General features: G+C 39.0%; 1 non-coding gene across 1 annotated transcript; it reads right to left on the bottom strand.

The window, feature by feature from the left end:
* Window positions 1-5,272: 5,272 nt before the first annotated feature.
* On the bottom strand, window positions 5,273-5,398 carry LOC119626645 (U4atac minor spliceosomal RNA). The gene has a single exon (XR_005242804.1). It is a non-coding gene; the product is annotated as a U4atac minor spliceosomal RNA (small nuclear RNA).
* Between the last annotated feature and the right edge of the window lie 16,818 nt (window positions 5,399-22,216).

Here is a 22,216-nt window from a genome sequence, read left to right as displayed (position 1 = left end):
TATATATGACATAAAATATACATTTTAATAATTTTTAAGTATACAGTTGAGTAGGGCTAAGTATATTCACATTGTGCAATAATTGCTAGAACTCTTTTCACCTTTCAAAACTGAAACTCCATAGTTATTAAAAAAAAATTTCCCATTTCCCTTGTACTCCACTTGCTGGCATTCACACTTCTACTTTCTGTTTTTATAAATTCGACTACTCTAGATGCCTCGTATAAGTGGAATTTGTCTTTTCGTGACTGACTTATTTCATTAGCATAACATGCTTAAAGTTCATCCACGTTGTAGCATGTGTTAAAATTTTCTTGCTTTTAAAGTCTGAATAGTATTCCATTTTATATATATATTCCACATTTTATCTATTCATCCATCAATGAACACTTGTTAGGTACTGTGAATAATGCTGCAACAAATATGGGCATATAACGCATACCTAGTCATTTTTTATTGCATGCAAGACATTACTAATTTTACCCTGTTGCATGCTGGATTTTGTTGTATTCCTTTAATGATGGGACTTTTGCTCTAAGATGTGCACAAATGACTTGGCCTATGTTTGATAATATTTTAGGCCTAATTTTTAGTTTTGCTAGGCAGGTTCTAAATAATCTTTTCCTTGGAGCTAATTTGACTCTGGTACTGAAATAACATCCTTTTGAGGATTCTAAATGCTTCATGTATAGGAAGTCTTTTCACTTTCTCTAGTTGGAAAAATAAACTATTCTGGGTACTATGTTTGTTTTAAGAATGATTATGCCTACTGATTTCTGTTCATTCTGTAATTGGCCTTGGGCAATTTTCTCCCTCACAATTCCAAACCAGTACTTAGCTAAAACTTTTAGTATACCTCTGTGCAGATCTTTGAAACCTTCTCTCTATGGTGCTTCTTCCTCTCTATTATTTTGCCTCATAAATTCTAGCAGCCTCAGTGTTTCTGAATTCTGAACTTTGTCTCCCCACTTTAGCGAACTGCAGCTTGGGAACTCACATTGAGAAGTAAGCTGGACAATTATACGGCTCACTTTATTCATTTATCTTCTCTTAGTGATCACTAACCAGTTTTATAATTGTTTAAGATTGGAGGGTGTATTTTGTTCCTAGAAGTCTATCATGGCTGTTATCTATTCTTTTTAGGTCTAATTTCTTCCATTCAATATTATATCTGTGAAATTTATTTTTATTGTTACATATATAAGTAGTTTAAAATTTGCTGTGTAGTGTTCCATTATGTAAATATCCCACAATTTAAAAGACCTTCTATATTTATTTTTTATTTTTAATCAATACATATTTATTGGGCATATGTGATATTTTGATATATGTATACAATGTGTAATGTGATCAAATCACAGTGTTTAGGATACTCATCAATTCAAACATTTTTTCATTTCTTTTTGTTGGAAATATTTCAAATCTTTTCTAGCTATTTTGAAATATACAATAAATTTTAACTATAGTCACCCTATTGTGTTATTGAATACTAGAACTTATTCATTCTATCTAATTGTGCTTTTTCTGAATCTATTGAGATGATTTTGTGGCTTTTGTCCATACAATGCAAAGTATCACCTTTATTTTTTGCATATGTTGAACCCTCTTTGCATCCCTGGGATAAATTCCACTCGATCATGTCGAATAATCTTTTAAATGTGTCCTCAATTTATATTTTTATTTTTTCTGTTACTGATGGATATTTAGATAATCTCTATTTTTTAGCTACTAAAAGGAAATCTGTTGTGAACATATTTGTACATGTCTTTGGTGGACATAAACTCAGGATTTGTTTTTGAAAAATAACTTCCTAAATCCTTTGGAAGATCGCATTTGTAGCAATAGCTGTTTAATCTATATGCATTTTTACCAATCATGAATTTTCTCTAGAAAGACCTTCACTTTGTGAGTGGTTAATAGGAGTGAAGGGGGTCCATTCATCCAATATCTTCTTGTACAATGTACCTTGAAGACTGTGTACTCTTATAAATGCCAACCTTAAAACTCAAAGATAATGCAAATAAAGATAAGGACTCTTTACTATGTAAATCTCCAGAGACACAAACATATCACTACAAGGTAGTGTACATATACTATGTATCCTTGTGGAGACACTACTATATAGAATAGCATGACTTTGGTATAATTAAGATTTTCTATTGAATCGCTACTCTGTACCTTTGTAGCTACTTGTCCTTAAGCAAGTTATGTAATTACTTGTTTTAGTTTTCTCATTTAGAGAATAATATTAGTACAAATCTTACAGGTGTGAAGATTGAATGAGACAGCAGATGTTAAATACCCAGAGTAGTGAATTTTCCTGAGGAATTTGCTAAGTACTTTAAGGAAGGTCAGGACATAAAGCCTGGATGAGAAAGAAAGCATTCTCCCTAAGGGTGTGTGCATGAACAAAAGCATGAAAATGGCCATTTATTTGGCATCTTCCTGAAATGATGTACTGAAAAGTTTGACTAGAGCAGTGAATTTGGAAAAAATAGTAGCTATTGAACAATTTGGGTGGAGAGGCAGGTTGGGACCAAATTTAAACCTGCCAGGTTGAATGATTCAATGTTAGCCTGCAAGGGAGTAATTTTTTTGTGCAGGCAAAGAAAGAATGCAAAAATGTTTGAGGGAAGGGCAGCTTGGCTATGCTGAAAAGTTTGATGGGGGAGGAGACAAGAGGCACAGAAAATCTGTGGTTTTCATGGGTGAGTAGACTCTGTGGGATACTGTCGCACTTTCCAAAAGAAGATTCTATCGAACCAGTCAGGCAGACCTGTTCACTGTGCTCTTGTTGGTCCCCTGCTTTCGGTGATTTCCTTCCCTTTTCTCTCTGCCAACTCATGTTCCAATCTTCCTTCAGAACCTGGCTCAAGGTTCATCTCCACCAGGAGGCCTACTTGGTGTCTGGTCTATAACTGATTTTTAATCTGGGTCAATGATCTGTTAAAGAAAAATAGTCCCCCATTCTGACCTAGAGAAGTGACTGCTGAGAGATATGCCAAGTTTTGTAGACAGTGTTGAAAAACCACACCAATAGAGGTCAGATCAGCCACTCTCCAAAAGAAATCAGAGAGCGAATCTGCTGGAAATAAAATCAACCCTTCCTCATTATGTTTTCCTCTTTGTGTACTTTTCCTGGGTTGATGCCCAGGTCTGGGAAGAGGAGAATGGATACAGCTTGGAGTGGGTTAGCTCTGAGTTCTTAGCATCTGTGTTCTTGGATCCCACAGCCTTTGGAGCAGGAGGTGGTCAGGTCAGACTGGTTATAAGATTTTTAATTAATGCACAGATTATGCCCAGTGTACAGGTCTATATATAATAGAAAACTTTGCATCACATTAATTTATAAAAATTATGAGACTGCTCTTAGCTTTGTGCTTATTTTGTGATTACAGGGTAAAATAATTAGCTCTTTAATAGTTTTTAAGTTTGCAATTAGTTCAAATAACTTATTCAGTTCATTTCATGGTCATTTTAGTCAGTTTTCTATCAGTTTTATTTTATCATTTACATAAAACAAAATTAATTCTTTTTAAGGATATGGTTCAATGAGCTTCGACGAGTATGTACAGTCACAAAACCACTGTCAGTGTCATTTTCATTATTCTTAAAACTTCCTTTATTCTCCTTTGCAGTAAATATCCTGCTTTAATTCCTATTCTCAGTCAATGATCTGATTTTTGCAACTATAGTTTTTTTCCCAGAATGCTATGTAAATCAAATCTGGTTTCTTTCATTTAGCCTGATGCTTTTGAGATTTGTCCCTGTTTCATTTATCAGTAATTTGTTTCTTTTTATTACTGAGTGGTATTCCACTGTAGGGATGTACAATAATTTGTTTATTAATTCACTAGTTGACACACATTTGAGTCATTTCCAATTTTTGCTAAGAATAAAGTTTCTATAAACATTTGCATGCAGGTCTTTTTATTTTTATTTTTATTATTATTATTTTTTGAGACAGAGTCTCGCTCTGTCAGCCAGGCTGGAGTGCAGTGGCATGATCTCTGCTCACTGCAACCTCCATCTCCCAGGCTCAAGCAATTCTTCTGCCTCAGCCTCCCAAGTACCTGGGATTACAGGTTTGTGCCACTACGCCCGGCTAATTTTTGTATTTTTAGTAGAGACGGGGTTTCACCATGTTGGCCAGGCTGTTCTCGAACTCCTGACCTTAGGTAATCCACCCGTCTCAGCCTCCCAAAGTGCTGGGATTACAGGTGTGAGCCACGGCGCCTAGCCACATGCAGGTCTTTACATGGATATATATTTTCATTTCTCTACAGTCCCAGGAATGGGACTGCTGGGTCATGTGGTAAGTGTATGTTTAACTTCATCAGAAACTGCCATACTGTTCCCCAAAGCAGCTGTGCCATTTTGCATTCTCACCAGCAAAGCATAAAACTTCCAATTTCTCTGTATCTTTACCACTACTTGGTATTGTCAGTCTTTTACATTTTAGCTGTGTAGGCTGGGCACGGTGGCTCATGCCTGTAACCCCAGCACTTTGGGAGACCGAGGCGTGTGGATCACCTGAGGTCAGGAGTTTGAGACCAGCCTGGCCAACATGGCAAAACCTCTTCTCTACTAAACATACAAAAATTAGCCAGGCATGGTGGTGCATGCCTGTAATCTCAGCTACTCGCAAAGCTGAGGCAGGAGAATGGCTTGAACCTGGAGGCGGAGGTTGTGGTGAGTTGAGATCGCCACTGCACTCCAGCCTGGGCGACAGAGTGAGACTCCATCGCAAATAAATAAACAAATAAATGAATAATTAACTGTATTAATGGCATTTCATTGTGACTTTAACTTACATTCCTCTAATAAGTAATCATGTTAAGCCTCTTTTTCAGTGCTTATTTGACATGTATATTTTCTTTAGTGAGATGTATATTCAAACATTTTGCACTTTTTACTAATGGATTGTCTTACTGAATTTTGAGAGTTCTTTATATATTCTAAATATGTTCTTTATCAGATATAAGTTGTTAAATTAGTAGACAAGCTACATATTTTAGCTTGTCTACTAATTTTCTTATGGTGTCTTTTGAAAAGCAGAAGTTTTAAATTTTGATAAATTTCAAGTTACCAGTTTTTTCTTTTATAGTTCATAATTTTTTGTCCTATATAAAAAATTTTTGCTTAACTCAAGATCATGAAGATTTTATCTTAGGTTCTACTTTAGGCATTTTATAGATTTAGATGTATACATTAGTTTTAAATTTTATTTATTGTTTTCTTTTTTTATTGTCATGGAAAATCAGGTTTTTATTTTTCCAAAAATTGCACCAAAGTAAAGCAAAGCTCTAGTTGATGTAGGTGTGTTGTGTAGGTGTTAGCAGTAGCGCCCTCACCAAGCACTCATTGAACAGTAGCGCAACCCCAAGGGAGGAATAGTTAGCTCTATAAATCTTTAAATTCATGGCTATAATCCATTTCAAGGTAATTTTTGTGTAGGGTGCAAGGTAAAGGTTGAAGTTTTTTTTTGTTTGTTTGTTTTTGTTTTGTTTTTTTTTCATGTGGATATCAATCATTTTAGAGGCGTTTGGCTTTAAAACACTATCCTATCCTCATTGAAATAACTGGGCTCCTGCAGTGCAAATCAATTGACTGTATATATGTAGGCCTATTACTGTTCCCGTGGGTCGATATGACTATGCTTATGCCAATAATCTACCACACTGACTGATTACTGTAGCTTTGTAGTAAGTCTGGAAGTCAGGTGGTATAATTCCTCCAAATTATTTTTCTTTTCCAAAACTGTTTATCCTAGGTCCTTTGCCTTTCCATATAAATGTTAGAGTCAGTTTGTCAATTTCTAAAAACTTGCTGGAATTTTGCATGGGATTGCATTAAACCTATAGGTCAATTTGGGTAGAATTGCCTCAACAATACGGGGCCTTCTGATCCACGTACACAGTTTATCTTTACATTGACTTCAATCTTCTTTAATACCTTTCAGCAATATTTTGTAGTCTTCAGTGTATGAACTTCGGACACACTTTGTTAGATATACCATGAAATATTTTATAGTTTTGAGGCTATTTTAAATAATGTTTAAAAAGTTTGGTTTTCAGTTATTCATTGCTATTATTTAGAAACACAAATAACTTTTATATGTTGACCTTGTAATTTCTAGGGCTGCTATCACAAACTGTCACAAACTGGAGGGCTTAAAACAACATAAATTTATTCTTTCACAGTTCTGAAAGGCTGGAAGTCCAGAATCAAAGTGCCAGCAAATATGGTTCTTTCTGGAGGCTCTGAGGAAAGCATGTCCCATGCCTCTCTCCTAGCCTCTGGTGGTTGTCAGCAATGCCTGACAATCCTGTCTTGTAGCTGCACCATTCCAGTCTCTGCCTCTACTGCTACATGGCCTTCTCCCTCTGGGTTAGTCTCTGTGTCCAAATTTCCCTCTTCGTGTAAAAACAGCAGTCACCGAATTAAAGACTCACCCTGATCTAGTAAGTCTTCATCGTAACTCATTACATCTGCAAAGACCCTATTTTCAAATAAGGTCACATTCACAGGTACTGGAAGTGAGGACTTGAACATATATTTTGGGGAGACACAGTTCAACCCACAACACTTGTGTCCTGCAGCCTTGCTAAATTCACTTACTAGTTCTCGTATATTTTCCTGCAGATTATTTGGGATTTTCTATATGGATGATCAGTCAGTTCACTTTTGACAAAACACCAGAGCCACATACAAACAAAGGTTTCTCCATATTAACCACTTCTCTTGTGTTATTGCCATAGAGTTCGAGGTTTTTTTTAAAAAAAATGTTTCTGTTGATTCCAATCTTGACTAATCATGTTGAGTCTCTTTTTCAGCACTTATTTGACATGTATATTTTCTTTGGTGAGATGTATATTCAAATATTTTGTACTTTTTGCTAATGGATTTTCTTATTGAATTTTGAGAGCTCTTTATATATTCTAAATATGTTCTTTATCAGGTATAAGTTTTGCCAATATTTTCTCCTAGTATGTAGCTTGTCAACTAATTTTCTTACAGTGTCTTCTGAAAAGCAGAAGCTTTAAATTTTGATAAATTTTAAGTTATCAGGTTTTTCTTTTATAGTTCATAATTTTTTTGTCCTATATAAAAAATCTTAAGATCACGAATATTTTATCTTATGTTTTACTTTAGGCACTTTATAGTTTTAGCTCTATAAATCTTTAAAAATTTTTTTTTTATTGTTTTCTTTTCTTTATCATGGAAAATCTGGTTTTCATTTTTCCAAAAATAGCACCAAAGTAAAGTAAAGCTCTAGTTGATGGTGGTGTCTTGTGTAGGTGTTAGCTGTAGCACCCTCACTGTGTACTCATTGGACAGTAATAAACCTTAAGTTGACTTTTCTGAATTCTTTCAAGCTTCTCTTTATACTAGGTGCTGTCCATGTCATCACATGTTTTTCCAGCTGTGTAGCAGAGTGGTGGATGAGAATGAAGTGAGTGAGGCATGTGCTCCAGCTGCAAAACTTAAGGAGACACCAAGACTTTGGAAATCGAGATAAATAATACCTTTATGCAATATTTTAGAAGTAGACATTCACACAACAATCCATGATGAACAAAATATCGACAATATAAGTAAAGATAGAGGATTTTGTCCTGCATTCACATGACCCTGCCTCACTCGCCTCACCCTAAATCTGGCCCTGCTGTCTTGACTGCTATCAGCTGCTCTTTCTGAATGTGATCAATGTCAGCGAAACAAATTATAAGGTGTTTAGCATGGCTTCAGGCGCCAATTTTGCCAAGCTCAATACAAATCTTTTTTCTCCTACTTTCACCTGATTTAATCCTGTGGTTCAGTTAGTTCTCAGTCTTCCAGTTCTCAGTCTTCCACTCTTTTTTTAAAAATTATTATACTTTAAGTTCTAGGGTATATGTGCACAGCGTGCAGGTTTGTTACATAGGTATACATGTGCCATGCTGGTTTACTACACTCATTAACTGGTCATTTACATTAGGTATTTCTCCTAATGCTATCCCTCCCCCTGCCCCCTACTCCATGGCAGGCCCCAGGGTGTCATGTTCCCCGCCCTGTGTCCGAGTGTTCTTGTTGTTCAATTCCCACCTACAAATGAGAACATGTGGTGTTTGGTTTTCTGTCCTTGTGATAGTTTACTCAGAATGATGGTTTCCAGCTGCATCCATGTCCCTGAAAAGGACATGAACTCATTCTTTTTATGGCTGCATAGTATTCCATGGTGTATATGTGCCACTATCCCGAATCTACAAAGAACTTAAACAAATTTACAAGAAAAAAACAAACAACCCCATCAAAAAGTGGACAAAGGATATGAACAGACACTTCTCAAAAGAAGACATTTATGTAGCCAACAGACACAAGAAAAAATGCTTATCAACACTGGTCATCAGAGAAATGCAAATCAAAACCATAATGAGATACCATCTCATACCAGTTAAAATGGCAATCATTAAAAAGTCAGGAAACAACAGATGCTGGAGAGGATGTGGAGAAATAGGAATGCTTTTACACTGTTGGTGGGAGTGTAGACTAGTTCAACCATTGTGGAAGACCGTGTGGTGATTCCTCAAGGATCTAGAACTAGAAATACTATTTGACCCAGTGATCCCATTACTGGGTATATATCCAAAGGATTATACTCTTCCATTTTTTAAAGAAATGATACCTGTTGTGATAGGTTACATGTACAAGCTTGGTTTCAGGTCAAAGTCACAATTTCAGAGCATATTCTGGATATATGCTGGATATATGAGAGTATATGTCCAATCCACAAGCCATACAGGAGAATTAGAATAGATTTACATACAAAAAGCTATCTACATTCTTTCTGCCCTGCTTGTCTAATTTCTACCATCACGTGCCCTGTCTCCCAGCCATGTTATTGCGCCAAAGGCGGAAAGCTGACCCACAGTGAGCCTGTTGCATTTTCTTGTCTTTTAATTTGGAATCTGGTTTCAGAAATCATGTAGTAAGAACCGTGTGGAAAGGAATTGGAACATCCAAACTCCCAAGCTGTTTTGCACCCACATTCTAACTTGTGAACTGAGAAGCAGAGAAAGTTTATTAGCAAAGGGAGAAGTTTGATGCAGAGAGGCAAGGATGAGAGATAGAGAGGTAGAGTCAGACTTGGCTTCCTAACGGTTTTCCAGTTCATACTTTCAATCTCTTCCTGAGATCCAACTCTATCCCTTCTTTTGAATTCTGTGAGATACCACATCATTCATGTAACAAACACCACGGCTCCACTTTTTTTCTTATACTTTGAATTTGCTTTCATTAGTCCAAATTAGAGAACCTTGGCTAATATGCTGTTTCCAACTTCCAAAATTAGATGTTTTATCCTCCCTGGGATTCTAAGGAAACTTTCGCAAACTGCTCTTTCCAGTGCTTTTCCCTTGTTAATAAAATCATTTCCTTTAGGAATACAGTTATTCTTTTCTTTTTTTTTTTTTTTTTTTAAATTTATTTCCATTCTTCTTTCTTTTATACATTTCCCTGGTGATCCTCATGCTCACCTCATTTGCATGGTTCCCAAGTTTACTCTTTCATTATATTCTGTTTTTTCTTAGCATGTTTTTGGTCTATCCCATTGTTAGTGTTTATTAAGTATCTGCATTGTGTAAAAGATACAGAGTCAGATTTCTCTTATTTTCCACCCTATTCATTACCCGAGGTCCAATTTAAATATTATTTTCAACCATACTGCCAAAAGCAATCTACGAATTCAAGGCAATTACCATCAAAATACCACTGTCATTCTTCACAGAACTAGAAAAAACAATTCTAAAATTCATATGGAACCAAAAAAGAGCCTGCATAGCCCAAGCATGGCTGAACAAAAAGAACAAATCTGGAGGCATCACATTACCTGATTTTAAACTATACTATAAGGCCATAGTCACCAAAACAGCATGGTACTGGTATAAAAATAGGAACATAGACCAATGGAACAGAATAGGGAACCCAGAAATAAACCCAAATACTTACAGCCAACTGATCTTCAACAAAGCAAACAAAAACATAAAGTGGGGAAAGGATGCCCTATTCAACAAATAGTGCTGGGATAATTGGCAAGCCATATGTAGGAGAATGAAACTGGATCCTCATCTCTCACCTTATACAAAAATCAACTCAAGCTGGATCAAGAACTTAAATCTAAGACCTGAGACTATAAAAATTCTAGAAAGTAACATCAGAAAAACCCTTCTAGCCATTGGCTTAGGCAAGGATTTCATGACCAGGAACCCAAAAGCAAATGCAATAAAAACAAAGATAAGGCTGGGCATGGTGGCTCACACCTGTAATCCCAGCACTTTGGGAGACTGAGGCAGGCGGATCACCTGAGGTCATGAGTTCAAGACCAGCCTGGCCAACATGGTGAAAACCCGTCTCTACTAAAAATACAAAAATTAGCCAGGCCTGGTGGCAGGTGCCTGTAATCCCAGGTACTCGGGAGGCTGAGGCAGGAGAATGGCTTGAACCTGGGAGGTGGAGGTTGCAGTGAGCTGAGATTGTGCCATTGCACTCCAGCCTGGGGGACAAGAGTGAGACTTCATCTCAACAAAACAAAACAAAACAAGAAACAAAGATAAATAGCCTGGGCTTAATTAAACTAAGGAGATTTTGCACAGCAAAAGGAATAGTCAGCAGAGTAAAAAGACAACCCACAGAGTGGGAGAAAATCTGCACAATCTATACACCTGACAAAGGACTAATATCCAGAATCTACAACAAACTCAAAGAAGTTAGCAAGAAATAAACAATCCCATCACAAAGTGGGCTAAGGACATGAATAGATAATTCTCAAAAGAAGATATATAAATGGCCAATACACATGTGAAAAAATGCTCAACATCACTAATGATCAGGGAAATGCAAACCAAAACCACAATGTGATACTACCTTACTCCTGCAAGTATGGCCATAATCAAAAAATCAAAAAATAATAGATGTTGGCAGGGATGCAACAGAGAGTGAACACTTCTGCGCTGCTGGTGGGAATGTAAACTAGTTCAACCGTCATGGAAAACAGTGTGAAGATTCCTTAAAGTTCTAAAAGTAGAGCTACCATTTGATCCAGCAATCCCACTACTGGGTATCGACTCAAAGGAAAAGAAGTCATTATACGAAAAAGATATTTGCACACTCATGTTTAGAGTAGCATAATTCACAATTGCAAAAATGTGGGACCAACTGCTCATCAATCAACAAGTGGATAAAGAAACTGATATATATACATCATATTTGTGTATATATATGTATATATACACACACACATATGTACACACACACACATTCATAATAGAATATTACTCAGTCATAAAAGGAATAAATTACGGCGTTTGCAGCAACCTGGATGACATTGGAGACTATTATTCTTAGTGAAGTATCTCAGGAATGGAAAACCAAACATCATATATTCTCACTCATAAGTGGTAGCTAAGTTATGAGGATGCAAAGCCGTAAGAATGATACAATGGACCTTGGGGACTCAGGGGGAAAGGGTATAAAGGGGATGAGTGATAAAAGATTACAAATTGGGTGCAGTGTATACTGCTCAGGTGATGAGTGCACCAAAAATCTCACAAATCACCACTAAAGAACTTCATCATGTAACCAAACACCACCTGTTCCCCAATGATCTATGGAAGTAAAAAATTTAAAAAAAAAGTCAGCTGGGCACGGTGGCTTACACCTGTAATCCCAGCACTTTGGGAGGCTGAGGTGGGTGGATCGCCTGAGGTCAAGAGTTTCAGATCAGCCTGGCCAACATGGTGAAACCTCATCTCTACTAAAAATACAAAAATTAGCTGGGTGTGGTGGTGGGTGCCTGTAATCCCAGCTACTTGGGAGGCTGAGGGAGAAGAATTGCTCGAACCTGGAGGCAGAGGTTGTAGTGAGCCAAGGTAATGCCATTGTACTCTAGCCTGGGCAACGAGCAAAACTCTGTCTCAAAAATAAATAAATTAATTAAGTTTAAAAAATGATTTCCACTATAAGCCTGTCTCACCAATCTCTTTTTTTCCTTCGGAAAGAATATAGACAGCTTTTTGTATATAAATATATTTGAATTCTCCTCTATTATATCCACCCAAGGCAAGGAATCATATGTTACTCATGCTTGCATTATGAGCACTTAACATATAGGAAGTGATGGGAAGGGCTGGTTGGATAAATTAGCGAATTAATGAAAAGGGTGGTCTACTTTGCCACATACGAAATTGGGGAACATACTTGATCCCAAATATCCCTTAAACATTAGGTTCTTCTGGTCTCTGCTATTCTAAGTCCCGTTCTTTTCTCATTTTGCCCTGTTTCCCCAGATGATCTCAGTTACTGCCATGACTTGAGTTACCATCTGCCATATGTGAGTCCATCCTGAGTCTATATTTTTAGTCCAGATTGTCTCCGGAAAGCTAGACCCATAATTCTAATTACTTATCAGGAAGCACCAGCAGGTGCTTCTGCAGGCACCTCAGACTCAGTTTAGTCTGCCAAATCCACCCACTTCATTCCATCCTCCCTCTCTTCCTTCTTTTTCTCCTCCTTCTCTGATGTTCCCTAAACAATGAATGGCAGCATTACTCTGTCAATTGCACAAACACCGGTGGATGGTTAACACAGAGCACATTGCCTGGTGCCTAGTAAGCACTCAATTAATATTTATTGAGTGAATAAATGCCACACACCAAAATGGTCAAATCAGTTGAAAATGATAGATTTGATGATTACATTCAGAAATAATCTTAGACTTAATAGTAAAAAGCTAGAATGAGAATAAGCCCTGGGAATTTCCTGTCTTTCACTTTTGCTGCCTTTGAAACATTAAGCAAATCAACATCGCTCATGAGGTCTGACTTGAAGATCAGACCTAGAGGCTTATTATTTGTGATCCTCCATGAAATGTCTGCAATGGTTTCCTTTAGAGAAATGGGACTTTGTCATTATGCCCGATCATGGACAGTCTTTATACACACGCCAAGGTAAAGTTTTCTGAGGTAAGCTTATAGGGATTGAGGACATACTGTGTATTATTCTATTGGGAATAAGGCTGATAACTAAACGTTCATTCTTCTATCCCAGGCTAATATTTGAGGCATCAGTGGCAGGGGAAACAGCATGAGCTTTGGGCATCGCACTGGTTTGAGTCTAAATTCCGGCTCCTCCATTTACCAGCTTTGTGACTTTGAACAAGTTGCTTAAGTTTCCTGAATCTCACTTTCATCTATAATATGGAGAAAATATTATGCATAGCATAGGGTTATTTGAAAGTAGATATGTAATAAGTTAAGCATAGTCTCTGAAACAAGGGGTGCTCACTAAATGTGAGCTTTCTTCCTTTGCCTTGTTAGATGTGTGGTGATCTCTAATTCGGTTACTCAACTCACCTTGATTGCCAGTTTCCTCGTCAGTGAATGAAATAATTACTCTATCCACAGAGTTGATGTGAGGACTGAGTGATAGTGTTTTAAAGTGACTATCACGTGATACATAGTGATTAATCACTACTAGATTCCTTTCTTCCTTCCTTCTCGGCAGGGCATGGGAAATGCCTGACTGTATTTTAAATTTGTTGGAACTTCTAGGTGATCTAGCAAGATATGAACATGGAATATTGTTGCTTTGCTCGTGTGTATAATACAATACTGCTCAACAGAAATGATAAATAGAGGAAACTTGCCATCTTCTCTATGTGACAGTTGCATGCCCCAGCCGACATCATCAGATTTGCCTTGGGGTTTTTCATTAGGGTGCATGTAACCAATGGAAAAGGATGAATGCCCGAGAAGTCTTATTGGTTACTTGGGGGTGCCACGTCCTCTGACTGGTGTAAGCATCAGCCAATCCTCATCCACGTATTAACAGCACTTCAATTATTAATCAGGCAGCTGCTGACTTCGGCTAAATCAAGGTATCTTGCTCGACCCTGTGGACTACTCTCTATTCCTTCCTCCCTTCATTCTGCACAATAACCACCTCCCTACACCCCAACTATACGAATACCATTTTGTCAAGAACTGAGTCCATTCCCTTCAAACCCTCAGGACGTTGAGCTTTCTGCTGCTAGCAACTACAATAGTAACAGAAATGACTTATTTCTTTAGAAACACATGACTCTAGTAATGAGGAAGCTAGTATAACTTCAGTGAGTATGCCTTTATAATGATGTGAGTTGGGGAATAGGCATATATGGAGGCCGGTTTCTCTAGCAGGTGCCACACATTGAGATGATAACCATTGTAAAAAGCTATTTTCCAGGACGGGTGGGGTAACAGATGAATCTCACCAAATCTTATTGGCTTTACTATTACAGAAGCTGTCAATAATCAGCTTACCTTTACCTGGTTGCCTCAGAAGCCTCCCTGTTTGAAATGCTGTGGGTGTGGAAAGAATGGGGGCTGGTAGATGGAGTTTGGTAAGAAGAGGGAGTGGAGCGGAGACCATGGCAGCGGAGGCCATGGGGGAGTTGCCATGTAAGAAACTTCTCGTATCTAGGAGCAAACGATTTATCACCCAAACCTCCCACTCACTTGATAGATTGCTGTTGGCATCTGCGTTATTGGAAAAAAAAAAAAAAAAAAAAAGACCTTGCTTCTTAGGAAAAAAAATTGGTGAGACAAATACAGGACATTCAAATACAGCAGTGGGAAGGAAAAGAAAAGGGAAAATGCACTTGGCAAGAATTCAGAGAGAGCGAGAGCCAATTGTCTTTACTGAAATGGCATTGAATTACAAACTCAAAGGAGGTAGTGGCGTGTCTTTTAGTAGAGAAATAAAAAACCATGCCATCCCTACCCAGTAAACTGTGTAGGGAAAACATTAACAACAACTCTATGCGAGGTAGTTTTTTTTGTTTCGTTTTTTTCTCTTCTTATCTCCAAACAAAGAGATCTGTGCTTGCTACCGAAACACCCTAAATATACTGCCCACTACCCTGGTGGTTAAATCCCCCTCAAGAGGGTGACTAGACCAGGCCAACCCTCTGCCCCCAACCCCCTTCTGTTGGAGGCTCTCAGTCTGATATGTCCCGCCTCTCTGCCCCAGCAGAGCACGTTCCCCAAAGCCCCGCAGATGCAGCACGTTTCCAGAACGTGCACTTTCGCCATGGGCGGCATCTCTCGCTCTCTGATGAACGGTCAAAAATGAGATTCTGGATGAGAACAATTAGAAACTTTAATTACCCTCCAGGCATCTCACAATTATAAGCCACATTCTTATTTTTATAAGGAATTAGCTACAGATTGGATAGTGTATGTCATGCTTTGAAACATTTCCTGCGTCTTTCTGGCATCACTCTGTTCTTGTTAGAATGCTGGCGCTTCTCACATCCCCACTACCGCGCGCCCCCCCGCTGCCCACCTCTCTCTCTCTGTATGTGTATGTATATGTATACGTATACGTGTATGTATATGTATATGTATATGTATATTTTTGGGGGGTTTGCCAATTCCCGCACCTTCACATACATTACCCGTCCTTTCATCTCCAAGATGACCTGAAATGACCTTTTGCTTGGCACGAGACGTGATTCAACTGATAATAAAAGAGTTTGGGGGGAGGATAGGGGCGGTGTCTGTCTGCGCCCGGCTGAGGAAGAGCCAGGAGGGGGGCGGAGAAGTGGGGGACCATATCCATTTAAAGACGAGTGCTGCTGCTGCCTTTTGCTGTGCTATTTCCTGTAATTAATTTTCCACATATCACCTATTACACGAAAATAAAAGTTGGTTTTTTTTTTTTTAGGGCATACCACTCTCTTTGTTTAACCGGAGATCCTGGGCTGTTTAGACGCGGCGGTGGTGGGAGCGGAGGAGGGAGAGTGGGGTGGGGGGCAGGCCGGGGGAGGCTGGGTGTCCCCCCGCAGAGAGGCCCGAGCTCTCCACCGGAATGTGGGGTCGGAACCCCGTAGCTTTCTTTCTTTCTGCCTGGGTGTTTGCTGCCGGGAGCTTCTTTTCAAAGCGACGGCGCCTGCTAAGTTTCCCGCACACAGTTCCCTTCCATTTTTCATCTGCAGCCTTTGACGGGTGTGGGCTTTTCCCAAAGCCGTTATTTCTTTGTCGTTTTAGGAAACCTCAATTTTTGCACTGACTCCAGAACTCCAAATGGATGCCGATAGCAAGTCTCATCGATCGTCCCCCTCCCCCTTCTTCCACAGGGAGAAAAAAAAAGAACAAACTATTTATTTGGATACTCAGCGAGGTTGTGGGAGTTGCCACAGCAACAGCTCTGAACCTTGCACAGCAAAAGGCTCTTATTGTAGAGTGTCCTGCCTTCCAAAAGATCTCCTCTTTAAAGAAACGCTGCTAGCGATACTATATCAGTTTGGTGTGTGTGTACATTGACATACCATCGACACCATTTGAAGAGACAAAGGCAAGGGTTTACTTGGGTGGTTCATAAGATAATTTTAGTCAAGCTTGACCAGATGAGATGTGAGAAGAGAAAAATGGACTGTGAAGTCACGTGGGGACCTGAGATTAGAGAACTTCCTGCCCAGAGTCTTGTGAAATGGTAGAAAGTATTCTAAAGGTGTCCTGTCCCTTCTGGAGGTCATAGCTTGCGTGTGAACTGGTGGGGGTGAGTATGCAGGCTTCCTGTCACCCTCTTCTGCCCTTGTGGAAGGGATCTTAGACATGAGATAGATGCTCTGAGCTCAGAGACGTGAGGAACTCAGCTTCCTGGGTTCCAGGAAGAACTTCTTTTCCCTGAAGTGCCTCATAGGCTGGAAGTTCCATGAAAAGCAGGAGGTTGCTCCACAGTCCCAGTTTCATACCTTCTGGCTTTCCTCGGAAACCATGAAGTCATTAATGCCTCATAGATATTAATATTTGCTAGTCACTACAGACATAAAGGTACAATTAAAGACTGGTCCTTAGCCCCTGCCCTCAAGGAGCTTTCAGTCAAGATGTGGAATAGGCAAACAGATAAATACAGGGGAGAAGGAGTGACTGCGGGGCTGCCAGATTCATTAAAGCCACCAGCATGATCCCCATTCATTTCTTAGTTCATGGGATGCCTCACAGAACGCCAATCAACATCCCTTTCCTTTCCTTCTTCAAAAGTGCCTCCTTATAGGAAAAATTGTCATTCTGGCCAGATGGGCGCCAGGAAGTTGGCCTTGAGAGTCACACTGTGGAAGGGCACTGCTATCATCTTCAGTGAAAACCTCAGCCCAATTTCCAACCTGCTGTAGAAAAGGAAAAATACTAATATTACTGAGTACCTTCCATGTGCCATACATGATGCTATTTATTATACTTATAATAAATAACACCTATAATAAATGCTATTTATTAAACCTATAGTAGTAAATGCTATTTTACACCTACAATAAACACTATTTATTATCCTATTGAATCCTCATGCAGTCTTTCACATGTAGTACCTGGTTTTTTTCTGAGCCACAGAACATAGGAAATGGTTTGATGACTTGTTTTGTCAATTACCCCAAGGATGGTGCATAACTAATACCATTCTATATGAGAGAAGAGAAATTGATTCCCTTTACACAATGAATGCTTGAAGGCATTAGTTTTAATTCCCTCTCAGCGTCCCTCTTGAGAAAGTTATGAAGTATCCTAACTTAACAGACAAGAAAACAGAGACTCAGGGAAATTGCTCAAGATCACACAGCCAACAATGCCAACAATAATGGAAATTTCCTTTTTGACTCAAAAATTTATAATCTTTTGAGATAGCATGAATAGATGGCTCTATACTTCCATTTGACTATTTACAAAAAAATAAAGGCTGGGTGCGGTGGCACTTTGGGAGGTTGAGGCAGGTAGATCACCTGAGGTCAGGAGTTCGAGACCAGCCAGGCCAACATGTGGAAACCCTGTCTCTACTAAAAATACAAAAATTAGCTGGTCATGGTGGCACATGCCTGTAATCCCAGCTACTTAGGAGGCTGAGGCAGGAAAATCACTTGAACCTGGGAGGTAGAGGTTGCAGTGAGCCGAGATCACGCCGCTGCACTCCATCATGGGCCACAGAGTGAGACTCTGTCTCAGTAAGTAAATAAATAGAAAGTTAAGGTTAGAATTTTCAGTGACTGACAGTCATACTGACTTAAAGAGTTAGTTTGATTAGAAGCTCTACAAAGACAAGAACTGAGTCTTTTATTCTTCAATAATATCTTTCTTGGAATTATCTGTCCAATTAGGCAAATATTATCACTAAGAAAGCCATCACTCATAGCAAAGGGAACCCCTTGCTTTTAATTACTCAAACCATTGCCACTCAGCCTGACCACTTACCAGACTTAACCTCACATAACTTTTAAAATCGAACATATCTTCAAAGACTGGAGACATTTATCATTGAAATCAAAGAACAAGCCTTTAGCTCTAGGGCCATTGCAAAAGAAGAGCGAGTTAACTCTTGCTCGCAATAGTGACCTGTTTGGCAAAGGTGAGCGCTTTTAAAAGCATCAGAGTCACCGGGCGCGGTGGCTCAAGCCTGTAATCCCAGCACTTTGGGAGGCCGAGGCGGGTGGATCACGAGGTCAGGAGATCGAGACCATCCTGGCTAACACGGTGAAACCCCGTCTCTACTAAAAATACAAAAAAACTAGCCGGGCGTGGTGGCGGGCGCCTGTAGTCCCAGCTACTCGGAGGCTGAGGCGGGAGAATGGCGTGGGCCCGGGAGGTGGAGCTTGCAGTGAGCCGAGATCGCGCCACTGCACTCCAGCCTGGGCGACAGAGTGAGACTCCGTCTCAAAAAAAAAAAAAAAAAAAAAAAAAGCATCAGAGTCATTTGTGAGAATTTTTCTATGACCTCTTCTTTTGTACAGTAAGTTCTCAGTTCAGACCCTGCATCCTTGGGCAAATTACTCAACCTCTCTATTCCTCTCTCTCTCTCTTTCTCTCTTTCTTTCTTTCTTTCTTTCTTTCTTTCTTTCTTTCTTTCTCTCTCTCTCTCTCTCTCTCTCTCTCTCTTTCTCTCTCTCTCTCTCTCTCTCTCTCTCTCTCTCTCTCTTTCTCTCTTTCTCTCTTTCTTTCTTTCGATAGGGGCTTGCTCTGTCACCCAGGCTGGAGTATAGGGGCACAATCATGGCTCACTTCAACCTTGAACTCTTGGGCTCAAGTGATCCTCCCGCTTCAGCCTCCTGAGTATGTGGAGCTACAGGCATGCACCACCATACCTTGCTAATTTTTAAAAGTTTTTTGTAGAGATGGGTCTCACTGTGTTGCCAAGGCTGGTCCCAAACTCCTAGCCTGAAGCTATCTTCCCATCTCAGCCTCCCAAAGTGTTGAGATTACTGGCATGGGCCACCTCGCCCATCTGACCCCATTATTCCTTAATTTCACATGAAAAGTGGAGGAATAGTAGCATTTATGACATAGGATTATGGTAAGGATTACCCTGAGATTAAGCATGTACAGCATTTAGCACAGTACCTGGCTCATATGAAATGCTATTTATTATGCTATGATTATGCTAATTATTATCACTTTTATTTATATTAGAATTGATTGATTAAAATGCATAGTTGACATTTTCTTTCCCATGCCATGGGTGGACCCTAAGCTATATTGTGAAGCTGGTAAGTCTTTCCTTTTTCAACTCTCTGTTTTTCTCTCACCATGTCACTCGTCTTATTTTTAAACATCCATTTATCCTGGCATTCCCTTTCTTCCTTCCCTAGCCTGCTCAAACAAAACAAAAAAATCTTGTTCTGAAAATGGCTCTGTGATTAATCATTTACACTAGGGATCAGCAAGATTTTTCTAGAAAGAGCCAGATAGTAAGTATTTCAGGCTTTGCAGGCTGTACAGTCTCTGTTGCAACGGCTCATCTCTGATGTCGCAGTGCAAAACCAGTCATGGCCAATACATACATGAAAGAGGGGGACATGTTCTGATAAAACTTTATCTATGGACACTGAAGTTAGTTGAATTTCTTGGAATGTTTACATGTCACAAAATATTATTCTTTTATTTTTTTCAAGCATTTGTAAATATAAAAAACATCCCTGCCTGTATTGATGCATATATTGCTGACCCCCAATGTATACTTGACCATGAGTTCAATCACTATGACATGCTCAGGAATATTGCATTTTATATTTTCAAGTTCCATAAGAATATACAGGAAACTCTACTTCGGGGGCAGTGGCATGAATAGTGTATGTGCTAATGGCAGCCTCCTCCCTTGGCTCTCTTTGGAAAGGAAACCTGGCAGAGTGTGACCCAGGTTGGCCAACTGAAGATATTCATTTACTGGAAAACATCCAGGCATTTGGGAAGAGGCAGCAAAAAGAGCACTATTTGTGATGTCAAACTTGGCTTCAATCAGATTTGGATTCTAACCCCTTAGTGGTGTTTTGATTTGTGCAAGTCACTTAAAGTCCTTACACTTCAATTTTCCTAACTATAAAAGTAGAAATAATAATGCCTGTCTCGAAGAGTATGAGACTGAATTATATGTAGTCACTCTATGTGACAATGTATATTAAGAGGATGACAATTACAACATGGTGGTCATTTCATAAATGCTTGAAGAGAATTAACAGGCACTCAGCCCATGTTTCCTTCAATCATTTATTGGTGGGGGAAGGAGGGTTCAATCTTTGCTGTTGTGAAATACAAGAATAGGAAGGTTGGACATGGTGGTACTTCTGGTATTTAAAAAAAGGTTCTCTGACCTTTTGTGGGTGGGGGCAGGTGCAGGGACTAGTGAGAAGACAGGACATTTTTGGCACAGAAAAAAATAGACCTTTTAACCCAAGTGAAATGCAATCTTGTACTGCAGAAGCAGTGGCTCTGCCATCAGGTTAGGGCTCAGATCAAGATGACACTGATTTATGAAAGGACAGTCAAAGTGTCAGTGCTATTTCTGGACTGGTGTCTTCAGGTAGGCATCCATTATTACTCATGTAGGCACCAAGGGAAAACTTTCCCTTCACCTTCTGAAGGTTCGCCGAAAAATCAACCAAAAACATGCAGATTAATAAGAGAAAAGGCATCCACATTTATTACCGTGCACATGGAGGAGAACGATGGAGTGATTACTTCAGTAGGGTAGAGAAGCTTATATATGATACCATCTTGAGATTACAGAAAGAACGGGGGCTTGGATCATGGCAAGACAGGTTATGGGAGGGGGAAAAGAGGAGGCCTGGCTAGCAAAGGTGGTCTTGTTACGTAGATGAAGTCTCACAGGTAGCAACCCTCAGAGAAAAATAGATGGTGAATGTTTCTTTCAGACCTTTAAAGGTATTAGACTCTCTGTTAACTTTTCTCAGATCAGGCAAGGGAAGACCATCAGAGAAAGACTGGCTGCATCAATGGAGATTTTCTCTACAAGTGTAAATCTCCCTCACAAAAGGCAACTTTGCAGGGCTACTCCTATTTGCAGGCCCTCTGAACAGCCATCTCAAAATATGTTAAAGAAATATATTTTTGGGGTGAAATACTTTAATTTTCTTCACTTGGTTCCCACATGAATCAGGGCTTTAGAAAGTGAATCAGGACTGCTTGAGAAGGTCTGTTTGTGCAGATGAGGGAGGTGTTTCCACATGTGCGTGTGTGTGTGTGTGTGTGTGTGTGAGAGAAAGAGAGAGACAGAGGGAAAAGCATACTTTTCTATTCACTGATAAATCTTATGGATGTAGAAAAACAGAAGCAGTGTGGCCTGGAAGTTTAGAAATACAGTGGAGGCAGCCCATTCTAAAGATGGTACTCTTTCACAGTACCAGGTCCTGAACTGAATGAAAAAGACTCCGTTTGTCTTGAGGGAGCTTACAGGTGCACATTTTTTAATATATGACAATTGAGGTTAATTTGTATTAAAATAATTTATGTAATATTTCTGATAAATAGATGATTTTTAATATAATTAAAGAAATGGACCTTGAGCATACAAAAAACATTTTTTCTTTCTGATTTTATCGACATGTAAATATGATGTAAGCACAATTTTTATTGAAGATAAGATCTGGGTTTAGTTTCTCATGATTTAAGATTTTCTTAAACTTAAAAAATTTCTACATAAATTATATGAGTTCAGTAAGTTATTTCTACAAATTGGTTAAGAAGTAAAAGAATAGTGAATAATATTTAACTATATGAACTTGTATGAATGCATATCTTTCAAAAAGGGTTAAGCTTGTGAATTCTCGTAATGCTGCAAATTGTATGGACATAATATATTAGCTTACATTGTAATTTCCAGATCCTTAGCCAACCTTAGACTAATATTCAATTGAATT

The sequence above is a fragment of the Chlorocebus sabaeus genome, chromosome 1 (genome assembly GCF_047675955.1).
Source record: "Chlorocebus sabaeus isolate Y175 chromosome 1, mChlSab1.0.hap1, whole genome shotgun sequence".
Lineage (NCBI taxonomy): Eukaryota > Metazoa > Chordata > Mammalia > Primates > Cercopithecidae > Chlorocebus > Chlorocebus sabaeus.
This window is presented reverse-complemented; position numbering and strand designations above follow the sequence as displayed.